Source organism: Zonotrichia leucophrys, chromosome 2 (assembly GCF_028769735.1).
Source record: "Zonotrichia leucophrys gambelii isolate GWCS_2022_RI chromosome 2, RI_Zleu_2.0, whole genome shotgun sequence".
NCBI lineage: Eukaryota > Metazoa > Chordata > Aves > Passeriformes > Passerellidae > Zonotrichia > Zonotrichia leucophrys.
In genome coordinates this window covers 74,778,649-74,804,652 of record NC_088171.1, presented here as the reverse complement: position 1 = coordinate 74,804,652, position 26,004 = coordinate 74,778,649, and positions in this window count along the sequence as shown.

Here is a 26,004-nt window from a genome sequence, read left to right as displayed (position 1 = left end):
CATTTTGAGAAGGTCACAGCAGCAGTGATGGCAGTTAGAGTCAGGGTACCTGTCATGGTTTGACCAGGAAGGAGTGGGAATTCTGGGAAGCTGTGGTCAAACCAATGAAGGTTTTGGGTTTGAGACTGGCGTCCGGTGTGGCCAGTGGGGTTTGGACACACCTCCGAGAATACACAGGGGTTAAAAGCAAGGCACTGCCCTGGCACTTCCTCTTTTGGACATCGTCGGGCGAAGAGGTCAGATCTCTCCCCCGTCCGGCCCGCTGCTGCTGGGCGGGGGAGGGGCCAGCCATGCGGTAGGCCTGGGGCCTGGACAGAAATGGGGTTGAGGGGGCTTCGGGGGGGCTTCGAGGATGGAAGGGTGGAAGGTCCCAGAGAGTCAGCCCTCGGGCAGCCAGCCCCCCCCCCCCCCCCCCCAGGAGAGCAGCCAGCCAGGAGGAGAAGGAGGAAGACTGCCCGGCCGGAGCGGCAGCGTGTGGGCAGCGTGCGTGGGAGTCGCTCCGGGACCGACAGCAGAGACTGAAAACTTTTAACCCTTTCTTGCATGATTGGGGCCTTACAAAAATGCTAATCCTCCTCGAAGCTGAATAAGAAGGGAGATGAGAGATGAGATGACTTGGCCCGGAGATTGTGGAGATGATTGGATGGGGAGAGATGATTTGGAGTGGCCTTTTGGCTGCACTTTTTCTTGTAGCCATGGACTCAGTTGTTCCTGTGACACAGACTGCATTTAGGGGGAGGCAGTGCCTCAAAACCAGGAGGGTTCATTTGTGAGGACCCCCGGCCCCAGGGGGTTGGAAAAATATGGGGGGGACAGTTGTCCCAAAAGCAGAGACTGTGCCTTTTTGGAGTGAGACAAGGCATCCTTGAAAGACCACCCTAAAAGCAGCTCTGGCCATGTCTCGGTGGTGAGAGCACTGAGCATGGAAGGAACATGTCACAAGCGGCAAAAGGACTTTTTTTCCCCGGGCGGTGCCGAAGTGACAGGGAAGCACACGAGGTTCTCAGTGTGTCTCCACGAGAAGCCTATGGAACGAGAAGGACTCCTTTCCTCTTCATGAACTGCAGTTTGAGTATACTAAAGTGTCGTGCTGGGCTGGGCAGTTGGTGTTTCTGAGAGAATGTATTGGATTGGGAAAGTCAGGGAGTGGGGAGGAGGAAAAGTGGTTTTTGTAAGGTTTTCAATTTTTTTTTTTCTTTTTCCTTATAGTCTTTCCCTTTTTTTTTCCTGTAGTTTTAAGTAATAAAGTGTTCTTTATGTTTAAGTTGGAGCCTGTTTTGCTTATTCCTGGTCACATCTCACAGCAGACACCAGGGTGAGGCATTTTCATGGGGGCACTGGCTCTGTGCCAGGCTCAAACCATGACATTTTTTGGTTCCCTGGACCGGGAAATCGAATTACAGAAGAATGATGAGATAAGCTGTGAGACGAGACCAAGAGGAATAAGAAAAGCATGTACTAAGTTAAGGTAGATAGATAGTCATAGTGAATCTAAGGTATTGTTGTGTAGAAGTGTTTTGTAATTTTGTTGATAATTTTAGAAAGTGTATTCTCGGAAGGTGAAGGGTGGAGTGTCATGGTTTGACCAGGAAGGAGTGGGAATTCTGGGAAGCTGTGGTCAAACCAATGAAGGTTTTGGGTTTGAGACTGGCGTCCGGTGTGGCCAGTGGGGTTTGGACACACCTCCGAGAATACACAGGGGTTAAAAGCAAGGCACTGCCCTGGCACTTCCTCTTTTGGACATCGTCGGGCGAAGAGGTCAGATCTCTCCCCCGCCCGGCCCGCTGCTGCTGGGCGGGGGAGGGGCCAGCCATGCGGTAGGCCTGGGGCCTGGACAGAGGGGGCTTCGGGGGGGCTTCGAGGATGGAAGGGTGGAAGGTCCCAGAGAGTCAGCCCTCGGGCAGCCAGCCCCCCCCTCCCCCCCCCCCAGGAGAGCAGCCAGCCAGGAGGAGAAGGAGGAAGACTGCCCGGCGGAGCGGCAGCGTTGTGGGCAGCGTCCGTGGGAGTCGCTCCGGGGACCGACAGCAGAGACTGAAAACTTTTAACCTTTCTTGCATGATTGGGCCTTACAAAAATGCTAATCCTCCTCGAAGCTGAATAAAAGGGAGAATTAGATGAGATGACTTGGCCCGGAGATTGTGGAGATGATGGATGGGAGAGATAATTTGAGTGGCCTTTTGGCTGCACTTTTTCTTGTAGCCATGGACTCAGTTGTTCCTGTGACACAGACTGCATTTAGGGGGAGGCAGTGCCTCAAAACCAGGAGGGTTCATTTGTGAGGACCCCCGGCCCCAGGGGGTTGGAAAAATATGGGGGGGACAGTTGTCCCAAAAGCAGAGTGACTGTGCTTTTTGGAGTGAGACAAGGCATCCTTGAAAGACTACCCTAAAAGCAGCTCTGGCCATGTCTCGGTGGTGAGAGCACTGAGCATGGAATGGAACATGTCACAAGCGGAAAAAGGACTTTTTTTCCCCGGGCGGTGCGTGAAGTGACAGGGAAGAACACAGAGTTCTCAGTGTGTCTCCACGAGAAGCCTATGGAACGAGAAGGACTCCTTTTCCCTCTTCATGAACTGCAGTTTGAGATACTTAAAGTGTCGTGCTGGGCTGGGCAGTTTGGTGTTTCTGAGAGAATGTATTGGATTGGGAAAGTCAGGAGTGGGGTAGGAGGAAAAGTGGTTTTTGTAAGGTTTTCAATTTTTTTTTTCCTTTTCCTTATAGTCTTTGCCTTTTTTTTTTTCCTGTAGTTTTAGTAATAAAGTGTTCTTTATGTTTAAGTTGGAGCCTGTTTTGCTTATTCCTGGTCACATCTCACAGCAGACACCAGGGTGAGGCATTTTCATGGGGGCACTGGCTCTGTGCCAGGCTCAAACCATGACAGTACCATATTTGTTGCATTAATAAAATCAAGGTGCTTATATGATTTTTTTCCCAAGGCAATTTCCAAGAAAAAACAGTGTATAACAGACTTTACAAAATGGGATGAACCTAGATTTACTTTTGGGCATAAAGTGAGGCTCATTAAATAGGGGGAAAACTGAGAAAATATAAATCTCAACATCCATGGAAGATTTTCTGCTTAGAAATACAGATTATTATTAGAATGCTTTTCTAGTTATTTGCAGGATTCATCTTGTGCCATGCTTCTTTTCTAGCAGCTGGGCTCATGGAGTTAAGTCTCCTGTTATGAACTGCTCCTTTCTGTTGCTGATCATTTGTGCACTGCAAGACCTACTGCCTTCACATGAGTTGGAAAACACAATCTTGATGACAAAGTCTCATAGGGATTAAAAATTCAAACTGAAGCAGCTGCACATGATATTTGAGTGTTTTATTTCAAACATTTTCTTATTTTATATTTTTTTAATTATTTCCTTCATTTGCGTTCATGGCTCTGAAAAAACAAGCACTTTCCATGAGTCAAACTTTCTGTGAATGAGGCTGGAGAGGGTGTGAAAAGCAACAACTGCTAGAAATCTTGGATTTTCATCAAAAAGCAGTGGATGGGATAAACTTGGAAATGCTCAGAGTTTTTTCTTGGAAAACAATTTCTACGCCCTGAAATAAGACAAAATCAGTCTTTGAAATGTTGTTTTTGTAAAATTAGTTCATATAAAAGAAGTTAATTTGATGTGATGAGTAATTCCATCTGAGAAGAAAGGATTCTGTTTTCCCCACATATTCTTGGTTCTGGAGTTTGTTAAATTTGTCTGTATTGTAAATAATGTTCATAAAAGTGTCTTTGTTTTGAAAATGCTTTTTTGTCTATTTCTCATTGTTCATGAACAATGATTGCATTCTTTATCCGCCTTTACTTCCCACTGGAGTATGCTTGCATTATCAAAATGTAAGAATGGAAAACCAATGTTTTATTCTTCCTGAGCTTGAGTATCCATTGATCAAGATAATAAGGTAAACCAGTCTGCAAATTCTTTGCCAAATGTTATCTGATGCCTTTTTTCCAAGGTTTCTCAAAATATAGACTTTAAAATTGTGGCTGACATTAAAATGATGGCATAAAGGATAGAACCATTTTTTTTCTGAGAAATTTGATCACTTATGATTTTGATATGCTACTGGATCACCAAATATCTGGTAGCTATTGATAGGTATTGTACATTTAACCCTTGCAGTTATGTCTGAATGATTTGGGAAAAAAAATTATTTATCATGGTCTTGATGTGACTTTTTTAGATACCAGGAACTTTGAATCTTCATGGCAGTTAAATAAATATTTACAATAGAGGAATAAGGCATAAGATTAAATTTCAATTTGAAAATAAATCAATTCTTATACCAAGTAATTATTTAAATCTCACAGAAATTTTGCAAAGAAATGGAAAACTGACTATTTGGAACTGCTGAAGTTATTAATAATAAAGAAAACACAAAAAACCAAACTCCTTAAACAGCAAAAAAAAAACCCCACAGTAAATAATATAAGAGATAAGAAATGCACATACGTATAGGAGATTAATAAGTACATTTTTTAAAATATATACTAAATATTTTGTTCTAGATAAAAGTGGTATATTGGCCTTGGCTGGCTGCCAGGTGCCCACCAAGCCACTGCACTATTCCCCTTCCATCAAGATGACAGGGGAGAAAATACAATAAAAAATCATGGGTCAAGAAAAGGACAGTGAAACCACCTATCAATTACCATCACAGAAAACAGACTCACCTTGGGGAAAATAACTGATTTTATGGAAAATTAATTTTAACAGAGTGAGATAGTGAGAAGTAAACAAACCAAGATTTAAAACTCTTTCACACCCTGCCCCTCCTTTCTTACCAGGCTCAATTTCACTTCTAACTTTTCCTTCTCCTTAGTGGTGCAGGTGCATGGGAAATAGGATTTTTGGTCAGTTCATGAAGCATTGTCTTCCCCATTCTTTCCTCCTCATGCACAGTTCTGCAGCTCTAGCATGGATTCCCACCCATGGGATACAATCCTTCACCAAGAACTCCAACATGTGTCTTTCCCACAGGCTCCAATTGTACAAGACTGCTCTGGGATGGGTCCTTTCCATGTGGTGCAGTCCTGCAGGAAAAGCCTACTCCAGTGTGGGTCCCCTGTGGCACCACTGATCCTGCCAGGAGTCTGCTCCTCCATGGGCTCTCCACAAGCTGTAGCTTTCCTCATGGCATATCCACCTGTCTGTTCCCAACGGCCTGCAGAGTGGATACCTGCTCCACCATGGTCCTTCACGGGCTGCAAGAGCCTGTTTCACCACAGTCTTGGTCCTGCAGGGTTGATTCTCTCACATATTCTCAATCCTGCTCCCCAGCTGCTGCTGCATAGCATTTTGTTACCCTTTCTTAAATATTCTGTGCAACAAGTGGAACCACTGTCATTGGTTGGCTCAGCTCTGGCCAGAGGCATGTTCCTCTTGGGCTCTGCTGGAACTCCAGTATGGAAATGTCCAACATGGGAACAGCTTCTGATATGGTCTCTCAGATACCACCCCTCTAGTCCCTCCCACCCTCCTTCCACCAAAACCTTGCCACACAAGCCAGATATAATAAATTATTTAAATTAATAATTTCTTTCTCAGTGGACAAGACCTGGCATATACCTTCTCTTGCATAATCCAATATCATTGCTATATTATTTGTAACATAAAACTGTGATTTCTTTTCTACCCATGCAATCTTTGCAACAAATCAGCATGGAAAAAGAAATCCATATTCAAATGTAAATATACATTTGGAGAGAAATATGCTTTTGAATTTGTGTTGATGCTTTTAAAAATTTTAAGTTCAGGAATGATTTTTGAAGTTATTGTAGTCATTCAAGTCTCCTTCTGCTTTGTATTACTGGTGGCTATAAATAGCATGCAAAACACATTTACAATTATTGCTTAAATCTGACCATCTCTATTCACCAAAATAAATAACCTGATGACTGACATTTATGATATGAATTCAAAACTTAATAAATTAACGTAGGACCAAATGTGATTTTTGCTTGTCCCATAAATGAAACATATTTTCTAGATGTATTTATAACTATAATATTTCCATGGTATTGCTGTTTCTATGCAAACCTCCTCTAAACTTTATTACCAATGTTATAAAAACACCCTTTTCACCATCTCCTTTAGACTGCTATTCTTATCCATTACTGGTAACTTACAGATATAGTAAGTTAAAACATATTGTTACAGGAAAAGGTCAGAAGTGTTACCTGACATAACATTTTCTTCATGTTTTCTGGTTTTTTTTTTCTCCTATATACATTATATTTTGGTTTGCTGAACATATTGTACATACACATCACCTAGTCAGTGTCAGTTGCTCAGAAATAATTGACAGCTGAAGTACCATAAACAGACCACAAAGCAGTTTGCAGTGTAAGTTATGTTTTTAAGATGTGGGCATTTAAGTGGGAGCTGTGATAACTTGGGGACAGACAAGTTTGTATTTTTTTTTCTTTGTACTCCTTCAGTATATCTTGTCTCCTAGTTTTAGGCGTTACAGCTTATTATCTTAGAAACTATTCTATGGCTTTTCTCCATATTTCTGATTGTAGAATGCAATAGAATTCAATCAGAGTATTTACTCTGTCATGGTGACTATGGTTGCAAAGGTATTCATTGGCTGTAAGTTTCAAGTGCTTATAACCTTGAAGGAGTTACCCTGTGGGTTGATATTTTATGTATTCATTGTTAGTTCATAGGTAAGACTGCTCAAAATTGTGATGAGTTAGAATACCTTTTGGCTTAGAATTTCATAAGCTTGCACAATTTAAAGCCTTTCCTTCCGATAAGCTCATGCACAGTAACACATAAAAGATAATACATTTGCCATAGTTTTATCCTCTGATAGATAAGGTATTTTTCCTACATGTAGAAATATTAGAGTTAAAGGAGAGAGGAATAGTTGTAATGTGCTTTACTCGATGAATTATTGTAATTGAATGGGAAAAGAAAAAAGTATTCAAATAAAATTTCAAGAAAGAGAAGCAAACAGAAAAAAAATTAACCCCTGATACTGGGATAATAAGTACTAAGAAAAAGCAGGCTGACAATACAGCTTTTTTACATATTGCTCTGATTGAGAATCTGGATGATCAATTAGGTGTACACAGATTGAATCATCATGATTGGTTCAAGGTTTGATGAAGGATACCAAAAGTGTGAAGGCAAGAAAGGGAATAGGAGGCTTTCACTGTGTTAAATTACATGACCCCCCCTGCTTTGTATTCATTCTCCCTCTCATCAGTTTTACGGCATATATTTGAGAAAAAAAAAGCCATATGAGGCTGAAAGTATTGACAATTCCATTTCAAATTTGGGTAAATAAAACAGATAAAGGTAAGTAACCTAAATTTTCTGATTTCTGGCTGAATCTAAGAAACTCCTTTAATATCTTTGTCTCATCCCATAAGCATTTTATTTGCAGGGCTTTTAGCAGACAGGCTTTATCTATCATTGAAGTTGCTAGTACGTGAAAAAGTATTGGGAACTGGTCTCTGAAAGTCTGACTTCATCCATTCTCTTCTTTGTGACCTTGAATTAAATTCTGCATTTTCTCACAAGCATGTCTAAAAGCAACTGAGCTTGTGAAGTTTTGTGAAGTTTGAGCTAGAAATCGGACCTTTTTCCAAAGGTATTCTAACAGATGCTGCTGACTCTGTTTAAACTTTACCAGACTCCAGCTGATTCCTTCTGTCATTTCTGCTGTCTCACTGAAATCCCCTGCAAGATGAAGGAAACAGCCGAGTGACAGCAGTGCCTGTGACAGTGAGTATCCAGAAAACAGATGTCAGGTGAAACCCCTTCACCGTGTTCTCAGAAACTCCTAGCTGTGAAATGCATCTTCTGACTATGCTCTTCCAATTCATGGCAACAGAACCTGTTCAAGGTTAAAAGGTACATACCTATATGCCACAGTTTGTTCTTGGCTTTGTCTCTGTGCAAGAGAAAAATACCAGATGTTATAGTCTTATCATGCTGCACGTGAAAAGCTAACATGGCATGGTAAGCAGCAGTAAAAGGAAATTCATATGGCTGCATGCAGAATAGAACCACCTTCACACCACTGAGAGGTACAGCAGCTGTTTCTTAGGTCAATGTTCAATTCCATGGTTTCCATGGTTCTTTTTTTGACAGTGAACAAAAACTTTACGACATGTAAGAGAATATATTTTTTGGTTTGTATTTAGAAAAAGAAAAAAAAATCTGTAAAATGCTTTGAGTGCTAAAATCTAATGAAATCAAAGCAAAAAGTAGTTAGGCCCGAGGACTCATCACCCATCATCAAGTTCAATACCACCATCATAGGAAAAGTCTTGTTTAGAATTAGGGGATAAAAGCAGAGTAGGGAAGAACTTCAGATTGGGCTAGTCAATGTCTATCAACATTTAAATTTTGCACTATGGCCTCCACAAAGCTTTGTATTTTTACCAAATATTGGTTTCAGGCTTGAGACACTGCTCATAGTAACTTGGACGTGGTATAAAATTAAAGGTGTCTGATGGCTGATATGGCCTAGCAAATCAACCACTTGTCATTCTGTTTTCACACAGCCTTGCATGTCAAACTGTATTTTTTTTATAGTGGAAATTCTTTTCCTGACAATGTTAAATGAACAAAAAATATTTAAAAATTCCTTATAAATAAATGCTTTCCCCTGTGGTGAGCTCTTCCAAGGTTTTCATGTATGGATCCCATATTTCAGCACCGGAATGACTGGAAATAGTGGCCTGCCTGCATCCTCAGAAGTACTTTGTATCATCAGCCATAATATTTGGCAACATTTTCTTATAATTATTTGAAGCAATGTAAATCTATCACATTTGCTCATATGTTCAAATCTCATGCATTATTAATTTTCATTGCATTTATTCTCTGTTTGAATATCACTTCCAAATCAACTCTTCAGTAAAAAAGGGGGAGAAGATTTGGAAAACTGGAGGTCCTGCTTTCTTGTAAATTTTAATTCTGTTCACATGCATTTTATCAATTTTATAAATAAAGCTGGAAGTTAGTCTCCTACATTTATCTACAGTAAGGAGCTCTATTGCTAGCTCACTTTTATCAAGCATAGTTTTTGTGTGGTTCACAGAAATGTAATAAAAATGTAAAATCTACTGTGTGTGGAGATTGAAAGAGTACACCTGAGTGTAGAAGCAACAGAAAAAGGGAAGCATGGTTAAGAATGGCAGCAGAAGACAATGCTTAAAGCAGCAGGTCATCAAGAGCACAAGCTGACACATAACACTATAACATTCATGGAAAACACAAGACTACATGATGAAAAACAAGGTAAGACTTTCAGACTCAGGCAATCCCAAGACATTGGTGGAAAGGGAAAGGACTGCAGCTGGAGCTCTGACCATTCCGTATGTCTCTAGGAAAGAAAAAAAGAGAAATTCTAATGACTCTGAAGAGCAAGACAGAATGGAAAGAAGACTGATCTCTGTGAGCACCTCGAAGGTACGATAGGCATATCCAAATGAACAAGATAGCCAATCTGAGAAGAAACTACAAAATACAGGTTGGACTAGGGTAGTCCAAATATATGTCTTTGCTGTGAGTTTCATCTAGAGCTCTCGGACATGGGTGTATTGGTGCCTGTGAGCCCTGGCAAGTGAGTGTAAAGGGAATAGGCTTTCTTTTTTTAAGATTCAGCTCCTCTTCTACAGGGTCATTTTCCTCAATTTGTTGGTGTGAATGTGAGATATTGAAGAGTTGTATATGATGTAGAGTTTGATGAATGTTTTCAGGGGGTAAAACCTAGTTGAATCCTTACAGCCTCCCAGCTGTTGCTTAGAACAGGCTGCTCCTAGGTGGAGGACAAATATCTAAGATATGAATAGAGGTGATAATTTGGATTATCTCTTTGTTCCCCTTAAACACTGGTAAAGACAGAATCCTTGAAATAAAGCAAAGGCATTATGCTTTGCATTATAATATATTCCCTTCCATTTTAAGCTGAAGACTTTATTTTATACCTTACTGAGATCCTATTGTAAGAAAAAGGCTAATTTATCTTTGCAACTTCTGACTCTTTTTAGAGGTTAACCTTTTGAAAAGGAAGGAGCTTGACTGTCCTTTTTGAATTGTTATCCTATGAAAAATTGTGTGTGGGAGTTGCTAATCTATTGAGAAAAAATCTATTGCTGATGTCCTCAGCACTTCAGTATCTAGTTGTCAGTTATGCATTTTTCCTACAGCTAACATTTTATTCACAATAACTACCTGCCATTATTTTTCTGGCCTCCCGTATTTTATCTGTTGTAAATTCCTTTATTCATTTTTACCTTTCATCTTCAGAAGTCATGCTTTATTTCTCTAATTCTCAGTAATATTTTGCCATTGCCACACCATGTAGTAATTTATTCTTTACTATAAATAACCTTCCAATTTCATTGTGGAAGTCCTGTGGAGATGCAACCCTTGCAATTATACCCTTCTTATAGAGAGATAGCTGTCCCTCTAAGGCAAAATGTACAAAAGATTCTAATATAAATATAATGTGATACACATTTTAATTTGTCTTTGAGCTCAATAGGGGCCCTTATCCTACATCCTTTGTATAAAAAGCAGCGCTACCAGAGAGTTTAATAGGTTAAAAAAGATGATAGCCTGGCATGAATACTTATTTCAGGCTAGGCTGATGAATTCTTGTAAGCAGCAAATGAGTAGGATTGCCATGGTTATCTACTGGTTTACCTTATCTATATTCCAAAAATATTGATCTTAATCTCTCAGAGCCTGTAGTCTCCTTCATTTCAGTGAAATAATGCTGTTTATCTCTAGCTCACTTCAGATTAGGGGTCAGGGAACATCAAGATCCTCCTCCAACCATGCCAGGAACACAGTTATACAGCTGCCAGGTCTTGGACCACATCTCTGACTGCAAATAACATAATTCATGCAGAAGAGAAGAAAAACACCACTGGAGGCGATGAAACAACTCAGCAATGGTGACGCCGCACCCCACGATACTGAAGAAACCCTCCTGGCACACCAAGGCCTGCACCCAGAACTGGCCAAGAGGCAGGATGCACCTCCCCAGCTATGGGACTGCCTACAGACTCTCTCCATGGGTGAAGGAGGCAGCAAGGGTGTCCCTGCATGGCCAATGTGTGTATTAGATGAGGGGCTGCTCCCATGTGAAGGGGCTGTGGGTGGGGCTGATCAGACTGCGAAGCACCAAACAATTGATAAAAACTTCACTGAGGCCTTACATAGAAAGGCCAAAACCCTCGCTGTGTGTTGTTTCTGCTCAATTGAGTGCAAGCTCTAAGGCTGAGGCCATTAGCTCCTGACTAAGACATCTCCTGCCCTGGAGATTTGAAACTGCAGAGCATGAACAGCATCCTGGTAGCAGACAAAGGGCGGAAAGTCTCATCTTGTCACGTATCAGAGCCAAGTATGGGCTTGAACCACTGATCTGCACCAAGAGTAAGCAGCAGGAGACAGCAGTGGGGAAACTCCTTGCAAGGGACAGAAATCCATGCTTAGTGGGCTGACTTCCTGTCTCTATGGGGATCCAGTAGTGCTGGGGATAGACAGGATCCACCTGTTAAAGTGGAGTGGGAGTGTTTGCCAGTAGGATGATGAACCAGCTGAGGAGAGCTTTAAACAAAGAAAGTGAATATAACAAGCAGTTAAATGTGGTAACAATGAATGGAACAACGAGCAGAGGCACTTAAGGAATTGAATGGTGATAAGACACCATTCACAGCCTTACGTCTGTACAAAAAATTAGTAAAGCCTAAGAAACATGCAGAAGGAGCAAAAGCTCTATGAGTAGTCCCAAAACTACAGTGTTGTTGGAGCAAATGAGATGTCTAAAGACAGCTTGCACAAATAGAGTACTTCTGTGAATGGAAACAAAGGAAAAGCAAGGAAGATGGTATGGAAGGTTTACCTCTACAGTAAAGAGAACCTGGGTGTATCATCTGTTCTGTGGGATGGACTCATTAGTGGCTCATGGTTCATGAATTAAGGAGAGGCCAGTGAGGGTAATAACATGATGGAACTGTTTCAAATCACCAGATCAGAGTGAGAAAGTGTGCAAAGACTTCTTTAACAAATGACACAAGGAAGCCATGGGATGAAAGACTGATACACTTGGAAGACTTGAACCTCTCTAACATCTGCTAGAAGGGCGACACAGTAGAGAGTTCTGGAGGGTGACTGGGATAATTTACTAATACAGGCAGTGAAGAGGCCAAATAGAGGTAATGCACTTCTGAGTCTTCTCTTCACTGGCAGAGGAAAAGCTGCTTGGATTGGGCAATCAATCACAGCTTTTGCAGTAGTGCCCTTGAAACTGAAGTGGCTGTGAAGATGAGTACACTGAGAGAGTAGCAGAATATGTATCTGGGACATTAAACAAACAGATTTCAGCTTGCTCAAGGAATGGATAGATCATCTAGTCCAAGATTTGTGTGAAAGGAGACTAGATGAGTTTATCTAGAGTTTGCAGTAGATTATCTACTATATGACAATGAATGTTAACTGACTTGACTTCAGAAAAGCTTTTGATACTGAGTCCTACTATCTCTGAATAGGCAGACATCTAGCTGGCTAAGCACTGGCTCTGTACCTGGGCACAGAGGGTTGTGGTTAATGCATCATAATCTACCTGGAGCCCTGTGACAGGTGGTGGAGGTCTGTAAGAAATGGAGTGTAGCGGAGATTTAAATTGGGACCTGACCTGTTTAACTGCTTTATCAATGATCTGGAGGAGGTAATGGAGGATATTTTCACTGATTTTGTAGTTGATTGTACTTTATCAGGGTGAGTCAAAATGCAGAAAATAAGAGCTGTCATCCAGAGGGACCTGGTCAGACTCTAGGAATGGGCAAAAAAAGCCTCATGAAATGCAACAATGATAAATACCAAGGGCTGTCCCTAGGCAGGAAGTACCAGGACACAGGGAGGGCCTGATTAAGGGCATCTCTGCAGGAAAAGACCTGTCAGCCCTGGCAAACACAAGCTGATCACAAGCAAGCAGTGTGCCCCAGCTGTGAAAATGACCAACAGCATGCCAGGAAGTAGTCATGGTGACAAAGCCAAGACACTGAAGGGAGGCACTATTCCTCTCTGTTCAGTATTCATGAGATCCCATCCAGATACTCTGCTCAGTTTTGGGGACCCTCTGCTATAGAAAGACACTGACCAACTGGAGAGAGACCCGTGGAGGGCCAAACTAGTCTTAACTGGAGGACCTGACCTATGAGGAGAAGATGATAGAATGGCTTGTTCGGCCTGGAAAGTGACAGCTTCAGGGCAGCCCAGTATAGCTTGTCCCTGCCTGAGAGGAGGTAAGCAGGAGATGAAACAGGCTCCTTCAGCAGTATATGGTAGGAAGATGAGTTGATGAATGTAAGTTGAAACATGAGTTTTACCCAGCATATAAAGAAAACTTTCTCATCCTGAGAACAGAAAGCAGCACAGAAAAGTCTGCACAGAGGCCTTGCAGTCTCTGTCCTTCAAGGTTTCCAAAATCCAACTAGACAAACCTCGAGCAACCAGTTGTGACCTCTTGTTTTGAGCACGAAGCTGAACTACAGATCTCCTGAAACCTATTTCAGCCTGAATTGTTCTTTTATTCAAATTACCCAGTAAACTGGAGCTACTGGATGCCATTTCCTGCCATCTGTGTTCTGCCAGCAGAACAGTCACCAGCAGAGCAGTGATCACCATTTTGCTGTTCCTAAGATTGTTTTGCATTAGGGATGTGATGGATCCACTGTTTTTGGTAGATCAAAAGAAGAACTGAAAAGCTGTTCTTTGACAAATATGTATATGAATAATTAATATTCTCAGGATGTTAAATTGTGCTACAGCAGGGAAATTTGGCAGGCAGCTAACAAGTGAAAATGGCTAATGCTGCTGACATGGTAGCCAGAACAATGATCTGTGGTAAATGCAGCACTAACAATACATTTTCCTGGCAACTAAAGAAATACTTTCAATTACTTCATTAATGTAAGGAGAATTGTTAATTTTTCTTTGTCACCTTTAAGTTTCAACTCAGATTTCATTGCAAGTCTTGCTCTTTTTAAGGATTTAAGTAGTCTTCTGTTGTGAAAAAACCCACCATGCAATAAGAAAAAATAAACCCTTCAATATCTGCTTTAACAAACATACAAACTGAGGCTCATAATAAAAGTATTTTGGAATTTACAATGCTCAGTGATTATAAAGCAAAATAAAACCAAGGGACACAATATGTCTTTACACTGTGTCTTTCAAGCGGCTGCTTTAAAAAAAATTATTGTAGATCGATATTCACAACTGGAACACTGGGGTTTTTTTTGAAAAAACATTGAAGAGAGTAAGGAAAATCATTATTGAATTCTGTTCTAGAAAACTGTCAGAAGTGAAATTTTAACACTTCTCTAGATCATTGGTATGTTACTTGTTATCATCCTCCACACAATTTCAAAGATTTGGAATACAGACCATAATGTATTTTCTTCCTTTCTCAGCCACTAGCATTTACATTAGCAAGCTTTTCTCTGACTCATGAATTATTTTAAAAGTCAGGGCTGAAAATAACCAAACCTTGGGAAAAAAAGCACAGAACACCATGAGGTTCACATGGAACTGATACTGGCAGCACTGATTTTCATTTTCTAGGCATGGTTATATTTCAATAGTGATCTAAGAAGCTGAATAACTGCATAAACTTATTTATGAAATATTGATTGAAAATACTTAAATTTGTATTAAAATGTATCTCAGTTCAAATTAAAGGATGCATTGTTGTCTTAAGCTTCAATGTAGGAATCTGACACAATCTACCAATTGTAAGATGAACTTAAGCTGGTCTTAAGGTTTTTACCTTTCTATCTATACCTTTATACTTGTACTCTTAAAATAGTGAATGTTTTGCTCCATTATGTTGCTGGATGAGGATCCATGTAGAAGTGTAATGTAGTGAACTAAACCCAAGCTATTAAATTGACTAGTCATTTGATGAATTTTTATTTTTTTTGGTCATTTGATTTCCTTTTTTTTTCTGCTTTGGATTTTTAATTTGGAAGACTTATTTTGAGAAATTTTCCCTACTGGCATGTTCTTTACTTACATTTACTAGAAAATACAATTTTTTAATTTCAGAAATATCTACCATAGTTTTTGGGCTATACTGTTACTCATCAAATGTAAAATAGGCTGAATTATTTTCAGTTGCTGAATAGAAAATTACTTGTTACCTTGCTTACTCACATCTTGTGCAGAATCAAATACACTTAAAGGCAATGTTCCAGCTGTCCTGAAATAAGTTCAGTTACTGCAATTATTTTGGCATTTCTCTTCAAATACCAAAATTATACCATTTCAAAAGAATTTTAATTTCTTAAACAATTATTTACAATGTATATACATGTAGAAAAGCATCTATGCATTAGTGCACTTGAGTTTCAACCTGCTGTAACCTGGTAGTAAATGCACAGGCTGTGTTGTGCACAGATACTGTGCACATTTTCATGATTGCCAGATATACGAATTGGCAAAATGTTCAGCATGGCTTTAGCATTTAAAAGAAGCATTGCATGACTAATGAGAATAGGGGAACAGTGCTAAAAGTAGAGATTAGCACCAAGGGAGACAGAAGAGAACTGTTTCTTGGCAACAGGACCAGAATCAGTGGTATGTTAGCTGGAATTTCTGCAGATTAAATTTCCAAGGTACCATTTCAGCAGTCTGTTGAAGGCAAAATAGGAATTGTTTATATTTTGTAGTGAGGTTATTGGCAAATTCAGCATGTTTTACAACTTTAATTCTTTCTCACTTGGAAATCAGTCCCACAAAACCATAGACTTTCTATCATTCATCAAAAGAAAAAAAATAATAATGACATAACCCACTCAAATAATTGATTTTACTGAAATGTGGCTGTATGTTTTTAGAGGATAAAATTGCTATTTATTGTCTTTCCATTCTTTATGGCATATTAAGAGCTTTAAAACAGTGGAGATATTTAGTGTAAAGAAGGCTTGCTTTTATGTTCTTCATTTTTTTCCAGAAAAAGTATTTTGAGTGGCAAAACAATAGGATTAAAATATTACACCTTTTGAATGCCAGCCTAACACTGAAAAGTTCGTTGAACATATAGAGCCTCCAAAAGACTACAGGGAAGGCTACAAAGTCTGGATTTGATACTGCATTTTCATGCCAGGAAAAATGTCAGAACAAAGCAAATGATGAGAGATCTGATGAATATGAATGCAATGTAAGCTTGTTTTTGTGGGTTCTGTTTTTGTTTTTTGTTTTGTTTTTTTTAATCCTAGTATTCAGAAAAGAATACATTGACTTGTAGTTTGCTTTTAAAAATCTGAGTGGGAAAGAACAGTTGTTTTTGAGGAAAAAAGTGTTAATATTTCTATCAACTCATCTGTTTTTTATAGAATCTGAGATATCTGAGCATCCTTTCACCACAGATCTCAAACAATCCTAAGGTAACAGGACCAAGGAAATAAAAACTTCTGGCATATCAAAAGCAGCACAGATGTGGGAGAAAGCCCTCCCAAAATTACTGTTAAATAAACCCCAATCTCTTCTGGCTTTATTTTTCCATCATTAAGAAGCCTCTTGAGCTATCACTTTTTCAGAGAATTATTGAGAAATGAGCAAAGAACAATCGAAATTATTTGCTGATGCCATTACAACTCTGAAAATTGATTCAGTCCACAATTCTTGCACAAAAATGTGTACCAAATTAGTATGTAACCAGTTGCAATTTGAATCAATTTAATCAATCTCTCAAGATAACAATTCTGCTTAAAAATCAGTTTTACCTGCTAAGGTCATTAATGAGGTGAATCCCATCACTATTCATTAGGCATCATTCACCATACCATAAGATCTCTTACAACATTAAATGGGTGATTAGATTCAAATGGAAGATATTTCCTGTGGAATAATCATTATGATTCATTTCTTCTTCTATCTTTTCATTATGCCTTCTGTACACTAACTATATGTGAAGCTCCCCTCATTGTTAAGGCCTTTTCCATTGTTCATACAGTATGCTGAAAGGAATGCTCTTCCAAACCAGTGACAAGACAATAAAAGCTTTCTCTCCTCATTAATGAAGACTAAAAAAACAACCCTCCAAGCAATCAAACCCAGCTCCCGTCCCAATACCTGAAAAATTCAAGCAGCCTTTGTTTGACTGCTACAAGCCTAATTATATATTCAAAATCAATGAACATCTAATGCCACTGGTTCACTGATAACCTTAATAATTTTGAAAATACTATCAAGAAACATATATTTAGGCATTATGAGGGTTTCTGAGGTATCAGTTTGAGTGTGCAACACTTAACCCCTATGATAGACCAATTGTAAAGCTGTAAGGTCATTTTAAGGTGTTTCAGTTGTTTGTCAAAATCATGAACTGAATGCTACACCACTGCAGAATGTTCTTGACCAAAAGCCATGGTGAATTATCTCTCCTTATTGTAATTTTATCCACTTGTGCATTTACCTACATTTGTTCATGCAGGAAATCCATTATTGGACTTGTACACAGGGATTTTAAAGGATGTAGTGTTTTGATTTGTACTTTTTTTCTAACACTGTAATATTTTCTTTATCTCCACTCTTTTAGATCTCAGAAAACCTCTAATGGGAGTTCCATTATGTGTTGGGGTGAGGGCTGCTGGGAGAAAGCAGACACAAAATAACACAACTAGCTTCAGAGCATGATGATTCTAACTGCTCAATGGACAGACCTCCAGAATTTGATATTTCATTGTAGTCTAAATTTTGTAGATAGTTAGTGGGTCTCATTTTGGGTTTTTAAGTTAGTAGGGTTTTTGTTTTAAAACTTGCATTCAGTTTTGTGATAAAGCTTCTGGTGGTCTACTAAAAAGGAACTAAATATTAAATGTCTTTAGAAGGCAAACGTAGTAAAAGTTTCTGTTGAAAAAATAAATAATTAGGTTCCACTGAGTATGGGGATCCTCCTTTGTTTTTCAGTCAATGAAGAGCTAATAGGTTTCAGGCAAAATAGGTCTTTTTGACAGCATATATAAAAATATATTATTTTAACTTTATTAAATATTTTTTAAAATAAAAGCAACAAACAAGTCAAGAGAGTAATCCCTAATTTGTAATAAAAATAGTGAATAAATGGGGAAATCAGATTTGGATTGTTTTTTTCCTAACAGTAGCCATTTTCTCTTCACAGATAAAGAGCAAAGGATAGAAAGAGCAAAATCCTCCACATTTTTTTCCTTAATTAGTAAAATATATTAAAGTAGTTACTCATGTTAGGGAAAAATGGAAAAATCACAACTGTCTCCTTTAATAAATTGAGAATGTTAGTCTGGTCTTTTTAAATTACAATTCACTGGACATGAAAAGCCGAAATATCAAAGTATTTCTACACATGATCCTTCTACCTAAAACAAACAGAAACATAAAGAGATCCAAATTAGCAGCCCTGTGTGAGTCCTTCCTTTTGCTCTGATATAGCATGGAAAGCGAAGCCATGTATTCCTGTAATGTGGCACTGCCCTTGAGAGTAAAAATGAAAACTCTTCACTGTATCTGAAAGGCCTCAGGGCTGAGGACTCTCCTACCTGTTCTGTCTGAACTTTGTTTGACCTGACTGTAGCTTTGTTTTACCTGTTTATCCATTGTTCACAGATTTAGCTGTGACAACAGGTTGTTTTGTTTTGTTTGTTTGTTTTTTTAATTTGCCAAGTGTCTATGACAAATTTCCTTTGTTTTCTAAAATTTTAATCTTGTACATTGCAACCACAATTTTATACAGAATATTCCGGTGTTACTGCTATTTACGCAAAACAGGATTCTTAGGATAATGCAGTGTAGAAGAATGCAGGTCTGTCATGACTGTAGAGGCCCTGAGAAGTGGAGACACAAGATGTGGTGTAGAGGAGTAGAGGCATGTGATGAGAAGAGAAGGGACTCAAGCTGACACTGGAGATCCCACATTTACCAACAAGTCACTACTGGTCAGTAAAGGAAACGCAGACCTAGGGCTAGCACGACTGGTTTTAGGGGCAACAAAGGGAACACAGAAATAGTATCTGACATGTAAAATCCACTATATATAGTAAATATGGATGCCACACAGTGCTATAAAACAATGAAGGAAGACAAATGTATGTTAAGAAAATGTCTTTCAGCAGGCTACAATACCAAGCTCAAGACCAAGATGAGCTGAGGAAAAGTAAGAGGAACGGCAGAAAACAAGGATAGAAATGGATATTATGTATTGCAATTTTAGCTGTATTATTATTGATATTGATATTTCTTCATCGCAGAAGTATTATAATACTTTCTCTACTTCTGTAAAATACTTTTGAAACATTTAAAATACATTAATGATAGATAGATAGATAGATAGATAGATAGATAGATAGATAGATAGATAGATAGATAGGATAGATATAGTTGCACTTTCTCTTTTCCCATAAACAGGATCTTGAACAAAATAAAAGGGAATCATTCTCTTGGTAATATCTGTCCTTTTCAGACTTCTTATCTGTTAGCAGTTCCTTTTTGGGATTTGAAGTTGTTGCATTGATAAATCATGAGGAAGTAATTGCTGTGCCTAAGAGTATTTTTCAGTAACTTGCGTATTTTATATTACATACTTAAGGAGTTATAGACAACACTGCTTTTCTGAATATGGGATAATCCAAATTATTTCTTTCATAATGTTTTACAGATTAATATTTGCTTTTTCCATGTGCTCTTGTGTTTGGCTATTCTGTAAATAGTTCACATAATGTAGATGTGAAATACGCTATACATAATCTATAACCTGGGAAACAGATATTATTTTCATATTTAAACTGTAGCAAATATGCAAAAGTAACTGGGAAATCTTGGTGGAGGTTTTTGTTTCAAAAAGTATTTCACAGAATCAGAGACTGTCCTGAGTGGAACACAATCATTGAGTCCAGCTCCTGCCTCTGCACAGAACCACACTAGAGTCACACCGTGTGTCCAAGAGTATTGTCCAATTGCTTCTTGAAGTCTGTCAGGCTTGGTGTTGTTCCTTTTCCTTATGTTGCCTTTTCCAGTGCCCAATCACTCTCTGGGTGAAGAACCATTTTCTAATATCCAGCTAACTCTTCATGACACACCTTCATGCCACTTCCTTGGGTCCTGTCACTGGGCAGCAGGGAGAATAGTGCCTGCTTCTTCACTTCCACTTTTGAGAAAACTGTGCATCAGGACAAGGTCTTCCCTCAGTCCCTTTTTTCTCCAGGTTAAAAAAATCAAATGACTTAATCCACTCCTTGTATGGCTTCTCTTCTGCAGGGGGTCTGGGCCTCAGGTGGACCTCCACCCAGACACCCTCTCTCTGGCCATTGGAGCAGCTCAACAAACCTGTGTAATTCCAGAACGGGTTTGAAATGTGAAGGTTGACTGGCAAAGTAGTTGTTGGAGTAAATGGATGCAGAAAATATACTCTACTGAGTCTCAGCAAATGCAAGAGCTCTGCTTTGCTCTATTTAGACCATTTGATATCAACTTGCACGTCTAACCACAAGTGGTCAATTGAATCTGTGAAACACCTTCTAGTTTACCCTTCAAATCTCCTTACACAAGAGTCAGTATAAAGGTTCTTTCTAACTTTTCAGCCACTCCACCGGAAGTGTTCTGAACACCACTTTATGGTCCGTGTCTAACACTGAGCAAAAGAATTGCCTGTCATTTAGACTCCTCATTTACTTGGTAGATGCATCTAGCTCTTCTGCATAGTTTTATAGTCACTAGTTTCATACTGAAGATCTGGTTTTTTTAATCAAAGTATCAAAGAAGTATAAATAGAAACGTGTCACAGACAGCTGAAAAACTGGTGTTTTGTTTGACTTTTTTTTCCATAGATTTTTTTCTTGCCTGTGTGTGTAATCTCTCATAAAACACATACATCACCCAAAAGGTTACACAAACAAGGAGAGAGAGCAACAAAGTTGGTAGTCCAGAATTTGTATTTGTGCATAATGTTTTGTTTATCTATTATATACAGTCATTCATTTACTAACTAAAATCATCTCAGTAAGATTTTATCTTTGAGGAATTGTATTTCTGCTTGTCCTTCAATTCAGCATATTGCATGCCATTGCTCGTTAAAACAGGCTGTTCAGGGTTGCTTAGTGAAGGGATTTTTCCTGTCACTGTCTTATTATAAGTAATTGTAACTGTCTTTCCATGTAGATGTTGAAAGCTGTAATTCCTCCTACTTTAAAATTGTTCCCACTCTTCCTAATTGACAAGTGCCCTTATCCAAGAAAACCTTTTTTTTTTTTTTTCATATTTGGAGGTAGCATGTGCAACAGTGAATGTATACTGTAAGAAAGCCAGATTTCTAGGGGTTCAGTGGGAATGAATTAGTCAACACTTTTTACTAAAGTGCTTGTGCTTCTTTAGTTTTTTAATATGACTCGGTGTTTTAAAAAATGCCATCAAACTGCCAGCCCATATATTGATTGTATTGTTTGCTCTTTATGTGTGCCACTTTGCTATCCTATTATGTCATGACTCAAGTGAATGATCCAACCGTTTCTTTCCCCTCAATTGGTAACTGCAGCATCAACGAAGTGTGAGACATTGGAGCCAACTCTTTAGACCTGTTAGAAAAAAAGAATGGAAGATGATTCCAGGCTCATGAGGAATTGTAATATCATGCATACTATATATTTTGTTTTATTTTTAATCCTAGGTTTAATTATAGTTTTGTCTAACTGCTCAAGGCTATTTTTCCTCATTTCTTATATGATTTATATATGAAATTAATCTCTTACAGGTGTGTGCAGGTAGTATAAATCCTTCTTTATAAAAATCTGGACTTGGTCTTCCCTAAAGTATTATGACCCTCTCTACATGAATTTACATATTTCTGCCAGGATTGAAGCTGTACTCACTTAAGGCACTTGATGCTTTAATCTTGAAAATGCATCTGGAAATATACTGTGTTCTCATGATATTGAACATTCATTGGAAATGTTTCTGATAACCTCTGGGTGCATTTTTTCATTCTTTTTTTCCTTCTGCTTTGACTTTTTTCAGCTGGCATTGTGGTGACTGTCAGATACACTAGAAGCAATAACTCTGCATATGCAGTCCTAACTATGAAGTTCTTATTCAGGATTTACAGTATTTGTGTCAGATTTAAACCATTTTTTAAGGAGGCAAGCGTATTTTTGTCATCTTGTGATGTAAACAGCTGCCCACTGATTAAAAAGAAAATCCTAAGGAAAAGAGTCTCATTTATTTAATTTTGACAGACTTTTTCAGCCATCACTTTTTGTTATTGACACAAAATTATTGGAATGTTCACGTACATGAATCAAGAATGCATGTGTTGCAGCAATGCCTAGAAAAGCTAATAATGACAAAAGACCACCCCCGCATAAAAAATCTCCAAAAAATAGCATTTAATTGGACATTTTCTATATTGCCTTGCTTTTCCAACATCATTCATGAAGACCTTAAGCAATAAACATACAGGAACAGAAGACCCAAAGGTCTTGCTGAAAACATGATTTTGTCTAAGGCAAATTTCTTTAGCATGGGCTTCATTACAATATCATTATTGCCGCACCTGACAGTACCAGCATGGGGTCATTTTTGTATCCTGTCATTTTCAATAGTAAAAAACTAAGACAGTTGGATAAAAAAAATAATATCCTTTACCAAAATAGAATAATGAAGACAATAGACTATTTTTCACCTAACTGGGTTTCTGGGACCTAAAATATTTTTCAAATGAAAGTGAAGCAAAGCTTTTAACATTCACATGGAAGATTGGTGAATCCAGAAAAAGAAAATTAGTTACAAATATAATTTCATGTTAAACTTGATTATTTTTCTTTTCCAGTTCTAACTGTACTAAAAGAGTATCATCCGCCTGATAATATAAGTGCTGGAGTACCTTTTCTTTGAAAACTAAAGCACATTAAAACATGAAGGCGTCTTTTGGGGTTTTTTTAAATGAAAAGCACAAATTTGTTTTCCTGGTTTTAGGGTGAGATCAAAATGTCTTTTCAGCCTATGTGTTAAAATGTCCAAAAACTCAGCTCAAGCTCTCAATCAACAATTTGATATTAACAAATATTTTCTTGCTACTGTTAATAAGTTATTCCTTCTCAGAACTATGAAGTTCTTTTATAAAAGAAAATAAATTTTGTTAGGAGACAAAGAACAGAGCATCCCTCAGAATGTCATCAAGATGCATTCAGATAAATGACTACATACATCATTATTCTGATATTTAGCGGTTCTCTTTTTTTTCCGTAATATACGGTTCTTGGTGACTGAAGGATCAAAACAAATAAATGGATGTATGACGCAGCCCACCAGAGCCCAGGCTACCCCTTAGAACTCCGGCGCAGCACCAGGACTGAGGAACTACCCTGCTTTGGAGTTTTACCAGAGGTAGAACCTCCAGAGTCACTTGCTCTATGGGGCACAATCCAAAGCCATGACAGGAACTGGGTAAAGAAGAAGGAGGAGGCTTCTTCCATCATGAGGTTCCAACAGAGAAGCATTTATGCCAGGTGAACAGTTCAGGCAAGAAAAGTGCTGAGCACACCTGTGCACGGGATTTTTTACTCTTACAAGTCAAGGGGTGGATAAAAAGAACAACCAATGAAGAGATACCGGGGAAGAATGCACGGATCACATCAACAGATTGGAACTAATCAGGGTCAGTGGGAGGAGAGGGTAAGTCGCATGGGCCAATGGCGCCTCGAGGTTTAGGGGAATTCCAAAGGCATGGCACAGTCAGGGATTGGCCCAAGGTGAGAGTAGCAGAGAAGGTTTGGGAATAAGGGGCTGGGTTGCTTTGACCGGCAAGGAAAGAGCTGGAACAAGGGGTGGGGAATGGCACGAGGGACAGATTTGAGGGAGGGCAAAACTCAGCAGTAAACCAGATTGGGGAGAACATGGGGGTTCAATAGAATGAACCATTTAACAATGAATCAATAAAATAAATTCAAACTGCTACATATGCAGATGTGTATTCAGTGTAGTCTCCCAGACTTCTAGACACGTAGATGTTTCGTAGCAGCTTTGAGCTTTTATGTAGCCTTGCAATTGCTGTACATCTCTGCAGTGAGTTTCAGAGCCAGATGAAATGTCTGAATTATCTGAGTACAAAGTGAATAATTGTGCTTTCCACTTCTAAAATCTTCTTAATATCTGGTGTAACTCAATACAGTTACTTTTTCTCTTGTATGGCTGAGAAGAATTTAAATTCTGGCACAAATTTATTCAGATTTGCCCTTCTGTTGGACACAATTCAGTGAGAAGCAGACCTCTTTCAGGGAAGTTCTGTAATTATTTTCTTCTTTCCCATGATGCAAGTACCTTTTCTTGACTGACACTAATTATTGCTATGAGTAAGATTCAAGTAATACTGTTGTTTAGATGTTTTTTAAAAATATTTTAATGCATGTAGATCGAGGGATTCAGGTGCATGCTGCGCAAAAATAATCTTTAGTTTGGTCTGACTCTTCTTCATGCCTACTAAAGGAGAGATTGTCTTTGGTGCCATGTTCACCATTTTCAGAAAGTTGATGCAGACATTAGTTCCCATAATTTCCATACACAACTCCACCTCTACTAGAGTTCTTGTCAGCAAATGCATCTTAAAGCAACATTTGGACTGCTTTGTTTCGTGATGTAAAGATAATCAGGGTATGAGCACATAGTCTACTTTCATCTTTACTCTGGGTTGTGAATCCTGGAAATATTTGCTGCTGTGGGTGAACCCCGAGATTATTGTCACTGCACAGCGCATATACCATCGTTACCTGAACCTCTGCTAAAACAACAAAGTTCTTTCTTTTTTATTTCTTTATTTTCTTTTTAAGTAAATACAAGTTAGTATAAGTACTTTTGTGTTGGCTATAGACTTCTCAAACAAAATAATTTATTTCAGGTCTCAGTTTCAAGCTTGATGCTGTGAAAATCCTTTTTTTAAAAATTGCATAACCTAACATATGACTGAGGAGAAAAAAGCACATTATATAAACCATAAGAAAAGATTAGCTATCCTGCACAGACAAAAAAAAGTTTAATCAATTGATTTTTACCCCCTTTTCATGAAGATTAGAACAAACTCATGCTGTGACAGTATGTTTCTCCCACACTTCCCCCCCTTAACCCACAACTACCAGCAGGGATTATGGTGGCTGCACCCACCTTACAGCGGACTTTGGGGAAGGGATGACAACATGGTAACCAAGGATGTTTGGAACAGTGACCCAGATGCCCTGCTGGCATGTAGAGATCACTGTTAAATCAATCATCTTACTCCATAAGTAGCAGACAGCTCAGGGCCCTTCGAGCTCTCCTGCATGGCAGGGGCTGCATGCTGGGATCTCCCCTTGAGCAGGGACTGCTTTCCAGGTTACTCCTTAGGGCTGAAAAATTCCTTGCCACAACAGATCCTTGGAAACTGATCAATAGTGTGCTAAACTTTGAAATCATATCTAAGTGATATATAAGATTGATTATGCACATATAATCCTTTAGACATATACTATTGACTAAATCTAGGACTAGGATTAGGAATCTCCTAGACTCCTCTCTGAGAAGGAGTTTAGAACTCCAGGGGGTTCTTTCTGAACCTCATGACTCAATAGGAGGATCTCCCTGAGAGCTTCATCTGACCTTGTCCTCTCTGCAGTACATAATCATGTGTGCCTTGCCATCAAATCTAATTAAACCACTGTTGAATTTAACATTGATTTTTTCATTAACTCACTGCTTTAATAAAGCATACTGTTGCTTCTCTCTCACAAGTGAAGTCCATCATTCCATTTACAACACGTGCACAGGGTTCATAAATTGGAACCATATCTATTGATTTCAAAGGCTCCTGATTTACAGTCATGTAAAGAAAATAATAATCAAGGTGTGTGTTATTTTCTAGTTCTGTTGCAATGAAAAAAAGAGATGTCAGAGGCTTGCTTGAGAGTTTAGGTTGCACTGAATTGATTTGTATTATGGTTACATTAAAATGATATTGCAGGCAATGG